Raw genomic sequence first — 22983 nt, 5'->3', positions numbered from 1 at the left:
GATTTTTTTTAGACATATTTAGGATAGTTAAAGCTTTTCATAGGCAGGATGGTTAAAGTTTTTCATAGACATTAATATATTTCTTATTCAAGTCTCTTTAAATAAATGTATGTGTATGCACACTATGTGCATATTAATATATAAATACTTATATGTGTTCATACACAAATACCTATATATGTATGCATTTATATGAATATACATATATATATGTTTATTATTATTTTCATTTTTCTTTTAAGTTAACATTTTACTTTATTTGCCAAACGTGTCCTTTATTGATTTTACTTTATTTTATTTTATTGTTAAAACGTTGTACAGAGGGGTTACAGTTACATGAGTAAGGCAATGAGCACATTGCCTGTTGATCATTATTACCTCTTTCCTTCCTTGTTGTTGTGCCACTAACCTTTCCCTCCCCCAGCTCCCACCTTCCTTTCTCCCCATTCTTTGCAGCGTGAAGTGGTAAGGTTCATTTCCAATAAAGTCTTATTGGTATCTGTGTTGCAATGTGTCATCCTGTGTCCTTGTTTCAGCGTTTTGTAATTCCCTTTACCCTCCCCAGATTAGACATGAATATACAAGACGCAGGGTATCAAAATCAAGTACAGTGACAACAGAGGATATTCCATAGGGGAAAGAACATACTAAGGAGGGCTGGGAAGGTGGCTCAGTGGTAGAGTACTTGCCTTGCATGCTCGAGGCCCTGGGTTCGATTCCTCAGCACCACGTAAGAAAAAAGCCAGAAGTGGCACTGTGGCTCAAGTGGTAGACTGCTAGCCTTGAGCTGAAGAGCTGAGGGACAGTGCCCAGGCCCAGAGTTCAGGCCCCACGAATGGACAGCCCCCCCCAAAAAAAGAACATACTGGGGAAACAACAACAACAAAAATGAATAAAATGACATTGTACATTTACAACAGTAACAATAGAGACCGAACTCCCAAACATGTCCCTTATTACCAAGCTAGTTATTGCAATTCATGTCCTTATCATTTTTGGAACTTCACTAAAATGTTTTGTGGCCTTCCATGTGGACTTATATGTTCAATTTTTCCTAAATCTATCTATTCCTAAGATACCAGCCAGCTCTCTTCTGAAGCCAAAAAGCAGCATTCTACAGCTTGGTTCCAAATCACTTGTACTTTTTCTTTGTACTAAGAATACTGATTCAAGCCCAGTGCTGTTGGCACATTTTATAATTGTAGCTACTCAGGAAGCTGAAATGAGGATCGTGGTTCAAAGCCAGCCTGGGCAGAAAAAGTCCATGTGACTCTTATCTCCAATAAACCACCAGAAAACCAGAAGTGGCGCTATGACTCAAGTGGTAGAGATCTAGCCTTGAGCTGAATAGAAGAGTGACAGCGCCCAGGTCCAGAGTTCAAGGCCCACGACCACCACCAGCAACAACAACATGGACCAAAGGGTCCTACCCATAATACCTTCCTTCTACAGCAAATCACACAACCTCCAAAATCCACATAATTGAATCATTTAAAGACAAATGATGAAGCAACGTCTTCATTTGAAGAAATACATCCTTGCGACAAGGATGGAAAAGGCACTGAGACCCAAAGGAAGATTCCATAGATAAAGGAATGTGTCCCACACACTTCCAACTATAAATCTGGGAAATCAGTCATCTTTGTCATACTAATAAAAACCACAAAAAAGCTAACTGTGGAATTCAAAAGGATTGCATGAGAACAAGTGTTCAGTGTGACAGCACAGTAACTTCAGTTCAAATTATTATGTCTCTCTTTCCTTGTCTTTTCCCACCTCATTCTTGAATTCTGAAGGTGAGATTCTGGGGAGCCAGTTCCCTTTGGTCCAGTAATTAATGAAAGTGAACAGGTGATTGGAGATTCAATTTCTTCACATATTTATTGGATTCTCATTTTTTATTAAGATTATGGAGAAATAATGTGATTGCAAAACACAAGAAAGTCTTAACTTTTCCACTAATTTCTAAAATGCCTGCTGTAAGAACAACAAAATTAACCAAAGAAACAACAATATAAAGCTATTTGTGGTGTGTTGATACCAGGAGAAATTGAAATGTCACATATAAATACCAAATTACATTTACAAAGCACAAACCCTAATTCTTCACTGAGCTAATGTGATAATTAAACATTTATATTTTCTAACAAAATCACCATTGAGAATACCACAGTCAATTTCATTCACAGAAGCAAAGCTGGAAAGAACTGCTAAAATTTTTACCTATTCTTTCCTGGAGTTGAGAAGGTTGATTCTGCTGACGTTGACTGTTTGATCCTCTTCCTCTTCACAAATAAGTGTGCCTATGTAGAACAATTTATACCTATACCTTAACTTTATAGGTGTCTAGCCTTTCTGGTTGGATCTTCAGACTGAGTACCACCTACAGAGCATATATAGTTTATGAACATGGACCATGCCTTAACAAGCAAAAACATGCTCTAAAACAGTTCTAACAGAAACATCTGTGATAATGGAAATATTCTATATATGCATTGTCTAACACACTAGCCACTGGCAATATGCGATTAATGAATCTCAAATGTGAATAGTTTCTGAAAAATTAATTCTTCCAATTTCAGTTAAATGAAATTTTAAATCATAAGATTCATCTACTCACTGTTATCTGAACAGCTCAGGTTCCAAATAAGGAAGCTGAAGTTCTCACAAAGATGATGATAAAATATAATCCAAGTGAAGAAGTTTCCATTAGATACTAACTGAATGCCTATGAATTATCTGAGCTTTCCTGTCTTATAGAATTGAGCCATCACTCACCTAGATTGACAGCTGGGAGGAAAGGGGTGGGAGATAAACATAAGCTACTTGGGATACTGAGAATTGCTCCTTGAAGATGAGGGTTATGCATGAATATTTTCTATATTTAGTAGACAGCAAAGTGTGTGGAATCCTGTAGGTAGAAAAATAATGATTGTATTTCAATCAAACAGGTGATCTGTTTATCAAAATGGGAGAGAAGTCAGACAGGTGAATTCTATAAATATACAAACTATATAGAGAAATTTTGCTACGTTCTATTCCATGATAGGCCTGGCATAAACGTTGGCACTTTGTACATACTCTGTAAATACTCACACACTAAAAAACAGAAATGTAATCCTTTATTACTGCTAAAATACATAGAATATCTTCATAATATATATTTGTGGGCCTATTTTTTTCCCTTAATTTCTTCCACACCTACATTAAGAAATGGCTCTAAGAGAAAAGCTTCTAAATGTGTTAAATTTGAATTCCATCAATTTCTTTTGTTAAATTGTACTCTAGATAGGATTGAGGCCTTAGGGTTAGAACAATAGTAAGTATTCTCAACAAATTGTCATGCCTCATTTTTAAGGGGAGCTATGCCTTTATTAGGAAAAATATGTATTGGTCTTGGTAGTCAGGAACATTCAAGAAACAAAAGAAAAAGAACAATTCCATGGCAGTCTCAAGTGTTTGCATATCTTCAAGTGAACACTAGCTGCTCTATGTTCCGTAGTATATTTGCAAGCTTTTTCTAAGCTATTGTCATCCTCCAGAGTAAAGTTCAGGCATGCCTATTGCTCATTATAAAGATCGCAGATGCTCAAACTCAGAACCCATTGTTTGTATAAGCTTCACATGGCTATCTTTACTTCACTCAGTGGCACTGAGGGATGAGAGATACACTTGAAATTTGTAAATATACACATACACACATATCTCACTGGCTTTCACTATTACTGTAAAAATTAAGACCTTTTTGTCTCTGACCCAAGAGCATCATAAATCGTCTAGCATCCATTAAAGTGTGACAAGTTCATTATTAACTTGTAAATAGGTTAAATCTCTAGCTTCACACAATTCTAAATACTCATATGAAGAAAAATACATACCAAGAGTTTTGGTGTGCTTCTATATTACGAAGCTCTCAATATTCATCTTATTTGCCTGGAGGAGGCAAAAATGCTTGATAGGAAATGTACTCATTACCTTGACATGTAACTGTAACCCCTTTGTACAGTATTCTTACAATCAAATATGTACAAAAAGGAAAAAAAAAAGAAATTGGAAGTCACGTATTTCCATTAAAACTAACTAAATTTAAGACCTGTAACTTTCTACAGGTTTTTAAGGACCAAATAAGTTGTGGATATGCCCCAAGGCCTTTACGAAAAGCTAAGGGAGAGATATTCAAAAGTGGCAGTAGATAGGTGACCAGAGCGTAATTATGTAGCTTTACTTCACTGTTACCATAGCAGGAGTTCAAATCAATATGATGGTTCGTAGTTACAGGACCAGAAGACATACTGGAAATTGACATCAATGAAGGGTCATTCATTGTTGGAAAACATAAATCAGGATGCACCAAAGGTTGCAATCAACAGTGTCCAAAAAAAGAAACACAGAAAGGGATAAAGTTATTGCAAGTATATATTTGATAAGTGGTTCACATCAAGAATATATAAAAAACGGGGCTGGGAAGGTGGCTCAGTGGTAAAGCGCTTGCCTCGCATGCATGAGGCCCTGGGTTCAATTCCTCAGCACCACATAAGCAAAAAGGAAAAAAAGCAGGAAGTGGCACTGTGGCTCAAGTGGTAGAGCGCTAGCCTTGAGCTGAAGAGCTGAGGGACAGCGCCCAGGCCCAGAGTTCAGGCCCCACGACCGGAACCAAAAAAAGAAAAATAAAGAATATATAAAAAACATCATTGCAATGACACACAATCTGATTTTACAATGTGCAAAGAACTCAGATGTTTCTCCAGAGAAGACAAACTGTTAACAAGCCCACGAAGAAGGTGTTTAACATCATTAATCACCACTAAAGTATAAGTCAAAATAATGAAGAAAATAACTACTTCATATGAATTAGGTAGGATAACTACAAAAAAATAAAGTAACAATATTGACAAAAGTGTGGTAAAATTGGAACAGTTCTATGGGAAACAGAATGGCATCTTTTCAAACAATTAAAAACAGGATTATTCATACCTATAATCCTAACCACTCAGGACAGGAGGCTGAAATGCAAGGATCACGGTTCATAGACAGCCTGGGCAGAAAACTAAAAGAGGATCTGTCGTTTAAAGTGGTAGAACTCTAGCCTTGAGGAAAAGTTCAGGGACAGTGACTTGGCCCTGAGGTCAAGCTCCATGACACAAAAATTTAAAAGAAAAGAAAGAAAAGAGAGTTTTCATGTGATCCAGTGACTACAATTCTGGGCATACACTCTAAACATTTAAAAGCAAGGTCTGGAAGAGGTCTTGTACACTCATATTCATTTTGTATAATACTCAAAACATGGAGGCAATCCAGTGGCCATCAACAAATGAATAGTTAAAGCAAATGTGGTTTATACATACAGTGGTATATTATTTCAACTTCAAAAAGAATTATGGGGCTGGGAAGGTGGCTCAGTGGTAGAGCGCTTGCCTTTCATTCATGAGGCTCTGGGTTCGATTCTTTAGGACCACATAAGCAAAAAGAAAAAAGCCAGAAGTGGCGTTGTGGCTCAAGTGGTAGAGTGCTAACCTTTAGCTGAAGAGCTGAGGGACAGGGCCCAGGCCCAGAATTCAGGCCCCACGACTGGACCCCCCCCCCAAAAAAAAAGAATTATGTGACATATACTATATTATGGATGACTCTTTTGAACACTGCTAAATGAAATAAGCCAGTCATAAAAAGATCAACTATTACATGATTATACTTATATCAGTAGTTACATAGAACAATCTAATTGATAGAGAAAGAAAACAAAATCATACTTGATGTATACCTTGAAGCAGAGGAGAGTGGAAAATTGTTTTAATAAATAAAGAATTTGAATCTTAGAGGATGTAAAGAGTGTGGACATTGAGATTGTACAATATTGTAAATGCACTTATTACTACTATGTTATATTCTTAAAATGATTAATAAAACCTGGGAGAGAATTATGAAGGGGTTAAGCATAATCATGGTACATTGTATGCCTATGTGGATATATCAAAATGAAAAAATCCACTTATTTAAGTAGGTAATGCTAATAGAATTGAAAAAAGAAAATAAATTTTAAGTTAAGTGTGCAAGTTTAAGTCAGAGGGCTTTGCTTCTTCAAAACAGCAATTTAGATATCCAATTTATCTGTTCACATATTGTTGATGGGACATCACAATGTACAGTGCCCTGTGAGTAACAAGTGCTTATGTGCCACTCAGAGGGAGTTAAACCACTTCATCTGGGTAGTTATGGATAAAAGGTAATGGTTGGAACTGGCTCCAACATGGTGGGGATGAATGATGCAGCAAAAAATACACACCCTTTTCCCATGAAGCTTTAGGTGCTAACACACTTTTTCTGAATATGGTCTGGGGAGTGCCCCTATACTTCCCATCCAATCAAAAGTGCTTTCTGTGCTTGTGCTCTGAGATGGGGCATCCAATAAGGAAAAATTCCATACTTATGTTCTGAGACTAGGAAACCAATTATGAGACAATATGTCCCTCTTTACTCTGGGGAGTCTGTTTCACTGCTCTGTTTTTGCTTTGAGGTAGAGACTGTTGCACTGCTCTTTTTTCACTTTGAAGAAAAACTGCTTTAAAACCTGTTCTGCTCTCTAATTCTTTAAAGAAAACAAACCCGAGATATAGACAATACTGTTATTCTGAAGATGTCGAGGGCAGGGAAGCATTGACCTTCAGCTTTGAGACTATATTTAGATTAGAATTTGATAAGTTAGGTGCTGTGGTTTCAGATTAATCTGAACCAGGCTAATGTCTGCATTTTCTCAATTTTTCAACTAGAATCTCTAAAGTATTAGGAAAAAAGGAAACAAACAAATAAAAAACAACAAGAACCTGATATTAGGCAAGCAAAGGCTCCAGAAATTCTCAGATTTCTTCCTTTTTTCTTGTATGAATCTAATAAATGAAAATTAATGCAGCAAACTAGCATGTTTAAGGTGTTAAAGTCTGTAGAATGTGGTTTCTTTTCTTCCTCTTATTCTGAGATAGAAATTGATATATTCTAAAGCCAGAGGATATGTTTTCTTCACAAGCTAGATCAGGTTCGCTGAATTTTGCTTTCTTAAAAATTGCCTAACTCCTATAAGAAGGAATTGAAGACTGCTAGGCAGGTGGGATTGAGTGTGAGATGTGGGAAGTGTTCTCATACTCTGCATCTAGAGGGCTAGAAAATATGATGATCTGCTTGCTGCCTCAAGCAATTCAGAAAGTGGCTCACAGTTTCTAAAACTTACTTCCAAACTTTCATCTTCTCCTTCCCACCAAGAATTCCCCCTCAGGCTTCTTCTTGCCATAGTGTCTTCACAGCTTAGAACTGCTTCACCTCAGAAATGTGGCATCAGAAGTGTGCCCTGTGGTCAGCCAAGCATCTGGTATCTGATTGATTCATCTATGGCTCTGAAAATGCTGCAGCTCAATCTGTGCTCTGTGCTCAGGGTTCAGTAAGCATGCTTAAGTCCATAGTTACATGCTTTCAGAGAGCAGTCTTTCCTCTTTCTTTAGCGGTAGGAGCACAAGTATAATGAAGCAGCCACACATAACTTTTGGTTTCATAACCACTTGCAGAGGTGAGTTGCCAAAGGGAACCAAGGCAATATGCGAATAAGGTGTTTTCACCTGGAAGCTCATAAGGCTCCATTCCAAAAAGGGAGCTGCTTATAATAAATTCTGTCTGGGAATGGACTGTGTAGGAGTTAGAATAATATTTTTCTCTGAAAATGATGGATTGAGGGAAAGCATTGACTAAGCCTAACCATCTTCCAAAAAGCTATACAACGAAAGTATATCCTGTTACTAAAATCATTCTAGGGACTTGAAGAATAGTTTAACTCATAAAGCACAAGCTGAGTAAGAATTTTCTAACAATTTCTGGCCTGGATGTCCTGGTTTAGTGGATTGCTCTGAAATTGTTAACCCCTTTCAAAAAAACCAGCTGAGCTGCAAAAGAGCCAATAGAGCAAGATTGTGAACACAACTTGTGATCAATACCAGAAGTAGTAACTCATTAGGGGTATAACCTGGGCAGACTTCCCACTCAGAGTGGTTGCTTCCTATCAATAACATGCCCTTTAACAGAAATAAACTTTGCCATGCTAAGTTCCTTTCGACCTGGTGGTCTTTCTTGGGATATTGGGTTACAGTAGGGGAGTATTCCCAACAATGGGGGACTAGTCCAGGATCCATGTTATGCAAGGGGGATGTAGGGAGACCCTCAGGAGGAGACACATCCTGACTTGTTGAGATAGCTCAAGGTTGGGTTAAACACCATCCGTTGTGGTAAAGGATGCAAAGTGTATCAGCAATTTCAGGAAAGGGCCAAGGAAGCACCTCAATAAAAAGTAATCTCATACATCAGCCATGAGAGGAAAAATTGGAGTAGAGCATACTACCTGGTTGGTTGGGGATTTTTAGGGGCTGAGTGTGTCTTAGGCACAAAGAGAACTTGAGTCTCGATGTGTGTTTTCATTCCCTGGCCCAAGAATAAAAATGTGGGAGCTGGAGAAATCTTCAGTAATGGGAGAATTAAATATGAGAAGGGTGCACAAGAAACTTACAATAGGGAGTTTTACATGCATCAAAAACTGAAATCACAAGCGACCTGCTAAAATGGGGAAATAAGAATTCTAGGCCTAAGGAACCTAAGAAAAATGATCTAAGGACCTGCTTCTTATAATCCATAGGGAGAATGTTGACAAAGGTCTGAGAACACTATTATATAATGGATGATTTTCATTATGGAGCTCCATAATGTGCACGTGTCCAAACAAAAACTTGTTATGAATATGTGCTTGCATTTGTGTGATTTAAATCTTAAATCCTGAAAGGGGATCTCAAAAAAGTCCTAATCACTAAACTCCCTCAGCTGCCCACTTTGACTCTGAAGCCTGGATTGATCCTCCAGCTGATCCAAGGATGTATGGAATTGAACCTTAGTTTCAGAAGCAGACTCTCTGGGTAGACTTAAAATTCAAGTAAAAAACAGGTGCCAGTGGCTTGCACTACTCAGGATATGAGAATTAGAGTTCAAAGCCAGCCCAGGCAGGAGAGTCCTTGAGACTCTTACCTCCAGTTAACCACCAACAGTTAGAAGTGGTGCTGTGGCTAAAGTCGTAGGGCTTTTGCCTTGAACTCTGGGCCTGGGTGCTATCCCTGAGCCTTTCAGCTCAAGTCCTATGACAAAGAAAATAATGCTTTGGTGAAATGGGTTAAATATTCTGCCCACCATTACTCTTAAGATTCTGTGGCACAGAAACCAGAAAAACAAGTGGTCCACTTCCTACTATGATGAATCTCAGATCCTCAAGGGCATGGAGTACATGATATGTCATTCAAACACGGCCTGGGGAAACTTGTAAGACCCTGCTGATGCTGTTCACAAGAGTATGGATCTAAGACAAAAACCCTATCTTCCCAAGCCAACTATACCCCTTGCTTCTCTAGGTACGGGGAGGGGTAATTGGCATTTCTGGGAAACTTATCAAGATGCAGTGGAATCAAAACCTTGAAGAGATGAGCAGTAATCACTAAATATAGTCAGGGGAGATATCTAATGGTATTGTGGAGGACCAGTGTTGTAGACCTTCCTGGCCAACTAGAGTAGAACCCGTACTTTGGTTCAATTGGCCATCCCTTTCACCCTAGCATTTCATGCAGCTGTCCATTCTCAAACATTTTATACTAGTTAGGAGAGACTCCTTCCCTAGAGGGTCATTCGTATTTCCTAATTACTTTGGTGCTTTTCAGGATCCCCCCTGACAAAGTTTCCAAAAAGTTCAAAGCTTGAAACCAGAAAGCACCTTATGAATCAGTTTTATTCTTATGATTAGTATAAATAAAATATTTTGGGGGTTGGGAATATGGCTTTGTGGAAAATTGTTTTTCCAGCATGCATGAAGCCCTGGGTTTTATTCCTCGGAACCACATAAACAGAAAAGGCTGGAAGTGGCACTGTAGTTCAACTGGTAGAGTGCTAGCCTTGAGCAGAAGAAGCTCAGGGAGCCCCAGGACTGGCAAAAATAAAATATAGAGTAGAATAAAATCAAAAGAGGTTTGTTATTTATACTAAAAATTTTTTTAATCCATAAACTAAATGCTCTAGTAGGATGGCATGGGAAAATTCCAATTTTGAGTCTACCCAGATTCAAATTGAAACTGAATAAGTGAGGTAAATACTGTGGTGATTGTGTCCACAAAAGGACTACTGCTATGACTGTGTGGCAGGGAAGCCACACAAGAGGTCCTATTTGTGCTGTCATGGAGCTCAGACCCCATGTGCATGAAATTCATGATAGATCAGCAAAATGTGATCTGAGACAACTTGGAACACCTTGTTACTCTTCTCAGAAGCAAGAGTCTATTTCAAAAATCCCTGAAACTGATCAGCTCTATTCTTTCCAGGTCAACTACCTGGGGAAAATTGGACATTTCTGGGAAACTTACCTGGATGTAGTGAAGGCCAACCCTTTGAGATGAGCAGTAAGTACAAATCATAGCCAGGGGAAATGTCTGGTGGTATTCCAGGAGACTACTATTGGAGATGTTATGGGCCAACTGGAGTGGAATCTGTGCTTTGGTTCCATTGGCCAATCCACACCTGACCATTCTCAAACACCTTAAATTAAGTAAGGAAAGACTTCTTAGTTAGAGGGTCATTCAAACTTCATATTTGCAAAAACAAACTACATATTTACAAATTTCATAGTTACTTAGGAGCCCCTGAAAAGTTCCCAAAGAGCTTAAAGCTAGAAACCAGAAACAGCAGCTTAAATTAATTTTATTCTGTTGATCTCCATAACCTATGATCTTCATAATCGAATTATTCCAATATGTGCTTTTATTTATCAGCAGGATTTGTTTATTGGAAATGCCACCATGTAAAAGTAACTAGAAGCCCCTGGTAGGATTGAATGGGAAAAATTTGGTCTAAATATAATACTTGATCAGATAAGATGGTGATAAGTGAAATGAACCCCAACATAGGGGCACAAGTGCTTTTTTCATTTCTTGCTATTGTTTCTAACATAGTTATAATGTTCCATGTGATTTTTGATTCTTTGTATTCTGTCCCCCCACCCACCCAAAACGGCATAACCACTGTTTCCAATGTTTTTGATGTTGGTGCCCTCCATCTTGTATATAGAGTTCACTAGATTGAGGAGGAAAAGGGGAAAAAACTTAAAGGGGAATACAGGTTGACCCATTATAACAATGAGATGCACAAGACACTGTTGAAAAACAAACTTTACAATTTAGGCAGGGGTCGGGGAGAGTGTATGGAGTAGTTTTGGAGCTAGGAGGTTAGGGATGGTAGGGGACATATAAAGGAGGAGGTAACAATGCTTGATAGGAAATGTATGCTTTACCTTGCTCCTGTAACTAACCCCTCTGTACAGTATTTTTACAATAAATATATAAAAATAAAAGAATAAATATACTTCAAAGGTAATCTGTGTGGTGGTTGGAGGCCAATGATACAGAAAGACTTACAAGGATTGAATACTGGAAACAAATTACCTAAAAACTGAGATGATGCTGAGTATAATCCTTAATGTTCAGGTGGCTGAATTCTGAGGATCTTTGTTTGAAGCCAACCCAGACAGGAAAGATGAGACTTTTATTTCCAATGAAGGTGCAAAAAAAGATACTACTGGAGTTGTGGTTAAAGTGGTAGCCTTGAGTAAAACTGCTCTGGCACAATGCCCAGAGCATGAGATCAAACCCAAGACCAATCCCCCAGTCACTTATAAAAAAGGTTGTGTGTGTGTGGTGGCAGATCCCTTTACTAGTTTGATGACAGAATGAGCATTTTAACAATGAGTCATGGTGGCAATATTTACCTCTTTAGTAATTGTTTCCTTAGTAATGTGTGCACAGGTGCTTTATCTCTTCTATAACAGGTTTTGTTCAGTGACTGACTGAAAAACTGCCTTAATCAAACTCTTTTTTAAATCAAAATATCTTATTGGATACTGCTGAATAGGAAAGTCAATGATTATTGTTTGGAAGAAAAGAAAGCAAAATCAGATGGGAGAATTGTAGAAGTTAAATCTTGAAGTGCTTGACTGATATAAGCACTGCCCTTGTAAAGGTAGTCAAAACCTTACTAATGCTATTTTAGAGAAGTGCTAGGGGCTAGAGACATGGCACTAGTAGTAGAACACCAGCTGAGTAAAAGTTGGTTATTTTTCATATGGCCAGGTGTTCGGATTTGGTTGATTATTAAAGCTTTTGACTAGTTTGAAAGGGGTCAAAATTTTGATCCATCATGAAAGATGATCCCAAAGCTCAAATTCATGGGAGCCAGTGGTGGGCTGCCTAGCCAGTGTGCTTATTCAACTTGGACATGCAACAGGATGCCTTCTGCAGGAGTAAACTTTGTCTTGCTGAGATGGTGTTTGTAGGATACCTTAATTGCCCCCGGTATTTCCAACACAGATCTTCTGTGCCATTCATGAGGCATCCTACACATCCAGCCGCCCCGTTGAGCCAACCTCCTGGATGGTCTAAACATGCCATTCCTGGTAGCTGATAATGGACCTAGGTATAAAGTGAATCTGCAATATCAGGAAGAGCTACAAACAGACACACTCAGAAGCAAGCAACTTCATGCATTGGCCTTGCTAGAAAAAAATGAAACTATGTATCCTGCTTTGATACTTGTGTCTTTGTAGGGATGGTGTATGAGAGAAGTGTCTTAGATTCAGGCTCTTAAATTCTTTCTGTCTAAGAGTCTTGATCTGCAAATTCATTTGTCCAGCTAGGAAGAGTGAAAAGTTGGAGATTGAGTCATCTCTGAGAAAAATCTCTAGTAATGGAGTTGAGAAAAGGGAAGAACGAGAAACACAGTCTGAAGGGAAAAGTGTACCAAAAAATCTTACTCCCATTACAGCATGTCTCTGTGATTTAAGAATTCTAAACCTAGGAAGCTCAAGAAAATTGGAGCTAAAAAGCCTCCCTCAGACATTCTTAATATTGTCTTCTTTTAGGGAGAATGTGGGGAAAGCTATGAAAATATGTGTTAAGGCTCATTTTTATTTTTGAGCTCTAATTTTAATGTTCGCTTGTTAAACTAAATCCTCTATATGCCTGTCTCTGTGTAAATACTCATCAACATGAAATATAAAGTGATTTTGATAAAAAATAAAAATGACTCAGAAGAAATTATAAATACAAAACAATCTTCACAGAAGCAAACTCTCAGAGATATTTCATGACTTTGACAAGGATAAAGTGGGTGAAGTTAGTATAAATTTAGAAGTATGACAATGCACAAAAACATAACAAGATACTCATATATTTCATTATATAACCCAAAGCAGAAAGCAAATGTTGTTTAGATGATTTTTAAAATCCAGTCTCTCAGGTACTGGGAAGGAGGCTCAATGGTAGAGTGCCTGCCTTGCATGCATGAGGCTTTGGGATTTTTTTCGCAGCATCACATAAGCAGAAAAAGTTGGAAGTGCTGCTGTGGCTCAAGTGGTATCACTAGCCTTGAGCTGAGGGACAGCACCCAGGCCCCAGAGTTCAAGCCCCATGTCCAACAAAATAAAAATAAAAACAAAACAAAACAAAACAAAATCTCTCACTTTTCTGGCTTCAACATTGTAATAACTCTGCTTCAGCCTAGGGCTAATATTTTAGGTGTGGACATGTATCAACACTCCTGAATCAGACTCTACTTGATCATTTTTTAAATACATATTTTGTTCTTAATTTCCCTCTTTATAAATTCACATGCACCTATAAAAAATGGTGTGGCCATCCCAATACCCTTCTCAAAGTACTTCCTAATGACAACTTACAAAAAGTTGTATTATATTACAAGAAAAACAATGCTACAAATAAAGAAAACCAATAATTAAATAATAATGATTAATAAAATAAAAAACAAAACAATTATCATTTTTTCAGTTTTTGAAGTGTACTACAAATTAGATTTTATTATTGTCATATTTCTTTACATTTAACACTGGCTAATATTATGACGTTCAACAAGAATTTTATAGGCTATGAGTAGTGTTTAAATCACCCACTAAGATTACCATTTATAGTTCATCTCATAATTTGTATATGGCTTATATCATCATTTGTTCCTCACTAACATATAAAGTAAGGAAGGCCTACAGTTTTAACAGAAACTGTGTAGTTAACATAGTCAACTCTTTATTCTGCTCCTTTACACAAAGACTTTGCAACTTCTCATTAGTAAGGTTTCAATAAACTCTGAAATGTACATACTTAGTAGTAGTTATGTGCTACCATAAATCTTAAATACTTTATAGAAAAGTATTATGACCTGCCAAACAGTCCCAGTTTTGGCATATATAAGCAAATTCCCAAAATTAAATATATTTAAAACATTAAATATTTTAACAAACCTTAACACTTGCTGCAGTGTTCATTATGACAGGTCCCTTGTATAGAATAATTGAATTCCTCCTCCTACACATCTCTTGAACAACAAATATCTGGAATTATTTTGTTTTTGACATGTCAATCTTGATTTTTTCTTAAATGTGTACTTATGTAAGAAGTACATGGTTCTAAAATTTCATGACAATTCTTTTAAACTTACGTTTTGTTGTATTGTCTAGTTTAAGAAAATCAATTACAATTTATATATAAAAAATGTTCTTTGCTCAATTCAGCATCACAAACACTAACATTGGAATGATACAGAGATTAGCTGGCCCCTGTGCAAGGATGACAGGCAAATTTCTGAAGCATTCCATCGCCCAATTTGTTAGGAAATGGAAAGACTTGGAAAAAAATTATTAAGAGAAGTAAGCAAGTCCAAAGAAACGTAGGTCCCATGGTTTCTCTAATTTTCAATAACTAATATATGTCTGGGATAAGCAGAAAAGGTCAAAAGTTATGTGTATATGACCAGATAAGATTGTGTTAAAGGAAATGAACCCCAAGTTAGGGACACAAGTGGTTTTTTTTTTCTTGCTATTTTTTCTTACATACTTATGACGTGCAGTGTGTTTTTTTTTTGTTTCTTTATATGTTCCTCCCCCATGCTATAACACCTGTTTTCACTGTATTTGAAGTTGGTGTGCCTACATCTTGTTTATACTCTCCTCTAATTTTTTGAGAGGAAGGACAAAAAAAACCAAAATGCTTAACTAGGGATACAGGTTGACCCATGTAACAATGAGATGCACAATACACTATGTTGTAAAGTGAACTTTACAATTGAGGCCGGGAAATGGAGGGGGTTAATGGACTTGTGGAGGTGGGAGGGAAGGGATGGTAGGGGAACAATAAAGGAGGAGGTAACAATGCTTGTTAGGAAATGTACTCATTACCTTGCTCATGTAATTGTTACCCCTCTGTACAATATTTTTACAATAAAAATGTATAAAAATGTTCTGAGATGGAAGAGTTTATTTTCTTTATTTTACTCATATAATTTCGTTAGCAAAGAAATTCATGCAAAACTCCGATATGAAGGTAATTTGAATAAATATGTTTGTGAACACACGCATGTGCTTAAGCACTTGCATGTGTGTTGGCGTGCTCAGAGTTTCAAATCAGGGCTTCAAGTCTTGCAAGGCCTTTTCTCTCTAGACTGGTGTGCTACTAAATGAGCTACATCTCCATTCTTGGCCCTTTGCTAGTTCATTAAAATTTTTGAAAAATAATCATATGAATTTCATTTGCCCTGATTGGGTTTCAACTGTTATCCACAGATCTCAGGCTCCTGAGTAGATATCCCAGGTAGTTAGGGTTACAGGTCTGACAAACCAGCAAAGACTTTCAGAATAACGTTAAAAGTAGAAGAAAATTTACTTCAGAGGGGCATGTTTTAGCATCTCCAATTTTAAAGCATTTTGGAGTGATTATTTATCATTTTTTAAATTTTTGGTTACTTATAAGAAAGTAGATGATGATATTTAAAAGTTTTAGTACTTTTTAAAAAGGATACTGGAATTGTGGGACAGAAGAAATTTGCCTCTCTTTGGACCTCAATGTATAAGCTCAGCTCTGAGCATGATAACCCAATGTCACCAACACAATCTGTGTGGAAGACAAATGTGACAGAAAACAATCACCATGGGCAATATGAATATTGAATTGAGAGTGTCATAGAATGGAGAGATTTTATCTACCTTTTGTGTATTGCTGAAAGACTTTTGGAAACTTTGACTCATTTCCTTCCTCACTGTGTGTGTCTTTAGGTCATGCACTTACTGCCTTTAATTACAATTCTTCCCAACACTAAAATGGTAATAACATTAGCATTATAGCAAATGTTATCTTAACAATTAAGGGAATAAAACTTGTGAAATACTTAACATAAACTTCTAGGAATGAGCTTTGAGTTTAGCCAGCATTCTTTTTAAAATACTAAATAGAATGTGATAAGTAGTACAGAAACCATTACATGTAGTTAGCAACCAGAAGTAATATCTATTGATCATGCTCTGCTTCCAAGGAAGCCAGGTGGATAACTTCTCTTGCTGTAAATCAAACTGGTTATCTTATGTCTTGATAGTGTAAAAATATCAGGGACAGAATGATGAAAGAATGTTGTAGACTGAGATGAAATCCATATGAAAATGTGCAAAACGGAAAAAACATAAAATTATCTGAGGAGTATATTGTGTTTTACAACATTTAAGTTACATCGCAAAGATAAAGAAGACATAGAAGAATAAATTCATTTTTTTGTTGTCCCATCATAGGTCCTTAAAAGGATTAACTCTTTCTCATTCTTATACAGGCATCATCGGATGAGAGGAACTGTATTTTTTTTTGGTTTGCTTACTTCCATTTATTCTTCAGTTTGAAATATGAGCTACTTGAGACTGAAAGAAACCAAGGGAAATTAGACAAACAGGCTTTGGAAAGAACAATCAATGTAAAATAAATAAACTACAGCCTTGTAACAGGTCTAACTAAATTGAGTTATATACTGTCAATTGTTAACACAAAATGATTTAAGCAATACCATGTTATTAAAAACTGAAAAATGTTAGGAGTTGCTACATTTTTTTTCTTTTATACTACATTGAATTGATAATTGATCTAATTTACTGAGATTAAAGATGAGATTAACAGAAACTGGATCAAAAATGGACAAAAGGTTTGAATAGACATGTTCTCAATAAAGCCCTGAAAATTGCCTGTGGGTTTACAAAGTTGTGTTTAATACAACTTCTATGCTGCCTTAATGCTTTTTGAGTAGAAGTCATTAGAGAAATATAATTCAAAATTACTATGATACAACTTCATAACTATTATAACTTATCAAAAAATTAATGGAACCCGTTATGGTGGTAAAGGCTTGTAATTCCAAGCATTTAGGAGGTTGGATTTAAGTCTAAGGCCAGTCTAGGGTAATGCAGATAGTAAAAACCTGCCCTTTATTACCTTTGAAGAAAAGGTAATAATGTTGGTGAGAGTGTGGAGAAAAGGAAATTATCTACACTATTGGTCAAAAAACAGGTTAGTATTCTTGTTGTAGAAAGTAGTATGCAAGTTTCTAAAGAAATCCAAAGTTGAGATATCATGTCACCCACCAATCATGTGATTATTTCTCTCTAGGTAACTCGAAAATAAATGTGTAGTTCATTGTTATTCACATTATTCACAAGAGCAGCCAAGATATAAGTCAATGTTCAGTGTTCAACTGCAGACTATTAAAGCAACTGTGGTACAAGCACAAATATCTTTTTCTGTTTCATCCTTAAAATAACAAGAGACTGCTCCCATTAGCCACAACTTACAATGACCTGAAAAATGTATTGGAAATGAAGAAAAATGTTGTGTTCTGATCTTTGTAAACACACACACACACACACTCACATACACACACACACACACACACACACACACACACACACATCAACCTCAAATATTAAGACAGAATTTTTTTTTAAGTAAAGCAAAGTGGAACATCTGGGGCATTTAGTTCACAATGTAGAAGATACTAGATATACAGTATGAGGTATAGAGTTGAAATGTACATGAGAATACAGGGGACAACATTGGCCTTACATAGGAATGAAGCTAAATAAGTAGGAGTTGTTCTTCCTAGTAAGGGTTGCTCTTTTAGTTGTTCTTCTTTCAGTAATGGATAAGATGAACGTATTTTTTTCAATATACCTGCCTGTTTGCAGAAATGATAACAAACAATATAGCAATAATGTTGCAAGCTCAACATAGAACAAACTGTCAAATTAAAATACATGAGATTATCCTTGATGTAAACTAATTATTACAAATAAGGGAAACCATGGGAACTATGTTTTTTTAAGTCTGGCTTATTTCACTTAATATGATTTTTCCCAAGACCTTCATTTCCTTACAATGAGGTAGTATCTTTCTTTCTGATGGAAGCATAGTATGTGTGTGTATGTGTGTATGTGACTGTGTGTCTCATTTTCTTGATCCATTCATCTACTGAGGGGCATCAGGGTTGATTCCATACCTTAGCTATGGTAAATATTACTGTGATAACCATAATTGTGCTGGTAGCTTTAGTGTGGCCTTGTTTGTGGCCATCTGGTTAAATGCCCAGAAGTAGGATTACTGGGTCATAGGGAGCATTATTGTGTACATCAATTATAATCTTAGTAGATGAGTAGAATAGCTCAATAGCTATGTACATATGACCGTATAAGGTGATTCTAAGTGAAATGAACTCCAAGACATGTTCTTTGTTGTTGTTGTTCTTAATGTACTACATGATTTATTTTTTTCCTTTTTTATGTTTTCCCACCTATGGTTTATCCCCTGTAGTCACTGTATTTGATTTTGGTACCATGTGTATTGTAAATATGTTGATCCGAACTGGGGAACGGGAAGGAAAAAAAAATAGTGAGACAAAGGACAAAGGGGGAAACTATGCAACAGTGTTACTCACAAAACAATAGCTTGGAAACGATCTTGGGAGGTGCGTTGGTAGGGAAGAGGGAGAAAAATGGGTGAAGGGGTAACAAGATAGAAAATAAATTAATTCATGACCTTAATTATGTAACTATAAACCCTCTGTACATTACCTTGACAATAAAATTAAAAAATATATATATATGAGAGCAGCAATACAGTCGGTGGGACTAGGGGAAATGCTGTACTATACAAAGAAAAGTATAACAGCTGTGGAGAGCAGCAACTTGACATTAATGTAGGAAGTAATAAACTAGCATACAGATTTTCAGCCTCATGTCAGTCACTAAAAAGGGAAAACAAAATGCATAATCAGCAAACCAATACAGATAAAATAGAAAAATAAACAATTTAGGTGAAGAGATGACTTGTATCAAGAATAACAAATGACACAATTAGAAAACAATAACAAGATGGTAAGTTTAATAAACATTACCCATAATTCTATTAAATGTTGTTTACATCACAATTTGTTAGAACTATAATTCAAATCACAGTTTAATAGTATATCATTTTAGTAATAGTTTACTTATTATTGATTACTTCATATTGAATGTTTAATATATAATTTTACTTTCTGCAGATATAGAAAAGAAAAAAATGAAACTAATTTTAATAAATTAATGTAATAATTCAAAGTGTATCCTACACTTAGCACTCATCTTAACATGAAAAAATAAATTATTGCACCTCGCTCTTGGTATTAGGTGGAAGGGTTCAGCATTGTAGTAAAATTCACACCACACAATACAGGAGGGTATGACTCCTCTAATCTAGCTTAAATTGTGGAAATTTGAATTTTACATGCATGTTTAATTCCTGTCTAGGTGACATCTAAAACATATACAATCATATACATGAGGAGTATTTCAGATGATACTTAAAAGTCACATTCATTAATTAAATTTTTATTATTTTGTACTAAATAAATATTTAAAGAGAGACTGAATTTCTGAGTAGATGATGGTGTATGTGTGCCAGATTATTCATATTGAGGCTTATTTTATATTTCTGACATTGTTTCTACAGTCGGATTTAAATTTCCATAAGGGGTTAAGTGCATTATATTGGATATATGAAAGTAAACTGAATGTTTATTCCATTAATCTTTTGCCACTTGTCTAATCCCAATATAATTTATCCATGTGTTTGATGTAATGAAAATAACAACAGATAAAAGCAAGATAAATCACTCTATAGTAGACAAGTATTTTCACATTTATTTTCATAGTTGGTCCTCTTTTACACTACAGAATATTCTTGGGAAAATGTGCTCCAGGCTGGCCACAACTGCAGAATATTATGGTTTGATGAATCATAAGAGAAGGAAGGAAGGGGACCTTTCTTCCAAAGTCTGCTCCATGGGATGTGATCTGTTTCATGGTGCTGAATTGGAAATGAACATTTTTCACAGTCAACCTTGAAAAGCCATCTTGATAGACCATTTCTATAAGTGGTTACAGAGGATTATTGATGGCTTTGCAAGGATGCCAGATTGATTCATTTTGAGACAATTAGCAGGAATTTAGTTAGCTGTTTCTTTGTATCTTTAGGAGAAAAACTCATTGACTCTAGGTCAGGGGATTATTGGGACCCAGAGAAGCTACTACCTTGAATAGTAATCCTAGACCTCTAAAACAAACAAACAAACAAAAAAAAACCACACAAAACCAACCAACAAACAAAAACTCCAGTAAGCACAGCCAGTCAGGTCTGCTATCACAGACTACATGAAGTCAGGCAAAAAACAGAAGCTGAAAGTCATTTAGCTGATCAATAACATATTTTTTATGAGGCAGACTCAAATGAGACTCCAGAGAGTCAGAAAGACTGAACAGAGAGACTAAAATTGATCACACAAAGATTAGAAAGTAAAATTCCTTGTAGAACAAATAAATCATAGAAAGCCTATGCATGTAAGAACAAGGCAGAAAACCAAATTCCAGAAATGCACATTTTCTTAGAGGTCAGCTTAATGAATTATCAATGGAAATCTTTGAATTCATAAATATTTGACCACATGTGGGAGAAGGCTGAAGAGAATGAAAATGTCATTAGTCATATTAGGAAGTAATCAAGCAAAGATTTGTTATAAAAAGAGAAAACAATTATTCCAAAAGTGGGTCTCATTAGTTTTGATGTAACAGTTCTTGATTTAGGTGCTAGCAATTGCCATACAACTGTTCAGTCCCATAGCTGAGTTGATACTGGCTGCAGTATTCCTGCATGAAGGAAAAGAGAAAATTTACAAATGTCTGATGAAATGAGTTGAAGGTGAAGTGTTCTAATAGTGATATATGAGGTGTAGACACAAGTGAAGAGGTGGATTTTCTTTTCTAAAAATCCTCCATTTTTAGCCTGGTGCCAGTGACTCACAGCTGTAATCCTAGCTAATCATGAAGCTGAGATCTGAGGACTGCGGTTCAAAGACAGCCTGGGCAAGAAAGTCCTTGAGACACTTATCTCCATTTAACCACCAAAAAACCAGAAGTGACACTGTGGCTCAAGAGATAAAGTACCCCAACTTGAGTTGAAGAGCTCAGGAACAGTGCCCATGCCAAGACTTCAAGCCCCTTGAACAACAACAACAACAAAATCTCCCTTTTCTTGGACTGCCTACATCTTTTCCTAATATTCAACAAAGAAGCCATTTTGTCACCCACTAGCTTTAAGTCCTATGCTAGCTATTGCAAATAGAGTGATTTGGTATCTTATGTCAAAGGGTTCATTTTTGTGGAAACAAATGCCAGCAGTGGTAACTTTTTTTCCAGTCCTTGAACTCTGGACCTGGGCACTGAACATGGTTATACTTGTAGCTTTCATGTGAGCTTGTTTGTTAATTTTTGGATTACTGCCCATGTGGGGAATTACTGGGTCTTAAAGGAGATGTATATTTACTCTTTTCAGGAAACTCCGTACTGCATTCCACAGTGTTTGAACAATTTAATTTCCAACCAACAGTGTGATAGAGTACCCAATTGGCTGCATCCATGCCAGCATTTGCTATTGTTAGCTTTCTTCATAATGAACGTTCTAACTGGGAAGAGGTAGAATCTGTCTTGTTTACTTGTAGATACCAAAATTGAATGAATCCATGAAACCTACATTATTTTGTCTGCATTCCTGTCTCTTTTCTCTTAGTAGAATTTTCCCAAGCCTTTCATTTTTCTTAAGACTGGTGAAAAGTTATCCTTTCTAATGTGTGAATAGAATTCTATTGTGTATGTGTGTGTGTGTGTGCGTGTGTGTAAGATGACTATAAGCCCATGAGTTCATTTCTAAGCCTTCTGTTTCATCTGTAATTTTGTAATTCCATATTAAATTTGAATTGCTTTCTCGAATGCATTGAAGAATATTGTTGGGATTTTGATAAGTATTGCATTGTTAGTAGTTTGGGGACAGTATTGCAGTTTTCACTATATTAATTCTTACAACCAAGAGCATTGAAAGACTTTCCATTTCCTTGAATCTCCTTCAGTTTCCCTTTTTATATTTTTAAAGTTTTCACAGTAGAGGTCCTTCACATTTTTAGTTAAATTAATTAATTCTCAGTTTTGTTGTTGGTCTTTTGTTTAGATTTGTTTTGATTTTGAGGCTAATACATATGAGGATTTTTTTGGGTTTCAGCCTGGTTCATCCCACTGTTGGTAACAGAAAAACTACTGATTTTTGTGGGCTATATACCTTGCTACATTGCCGAAGTTTAACATCACTTTTACTATCTTAAGGCAGGAAGCTATAGGGTCATTTCATCTGCAAAAAGGGATAGGTTTACTTCTTCCCTATTTGGATCCTCTTTATGTTTTTCTCTTCCCTATTGCTTTTGCTAGATAGTCCACAACCATACTGAAGAGTATTAGAGAGAGTGGACATCCTTGTCTCATTCCTGATTTTAATGTCTCCATACTTTCACTGTTATGTAATTGCTAATTATCATTATCATATACATATTCAGTAGTATATTGAGGAACGTTCCATGCATTCCTAGCTTCTCATAACTTTTTAATCATAAAGGGGTATTGCAGGTTGTTAAAAAGCTATTTCTATATCCAAATAGACAATGATGTGTTTCTTGTCCAGGCTTCCGCTGATGGTTTGTATT

General features: G+C 36.3%; 1 non-coding gene across 1 annotated transcript; it reads left to right on the top strand.

Annotated features, from left to right (window-relative positions):
* Positions 1–14619: 14619 nt before the first annotated feature.
* LOC122126492 lies at positions 14620–14728 on the top strand. The gene has a single exon (XR_006150951.1). It is a non-coding gene; the product is annotated as a U6 spliceosomal RNA (small nuclear RNA).
* Positions 14729–22983: the final 8255 nt, after the last annotated feature.

This window comes from Dipodomys spectabilis, unplaced genomic scaffold (assembly GCF_019054845.1).
Source record: "Dipodomys spectabilis isolate Male_0828 unplaced genomic scaffold, ASM1905484v1 ptg000279l, whole genome shotgun sequence".
Classification (NCBI taxonomy): domain Eukaryota; kingdom Metazoa; phylum Chordata; class Mammalia; order Rodentia; family Heteromyidae; genus Dipodomys; species Dipodomys spectabilis.
The sequence above is the reverse complement of the archived record's forward strand: the minus strand, read 5'-3'. Positions and strand labels throughout refer to the sequence as shown.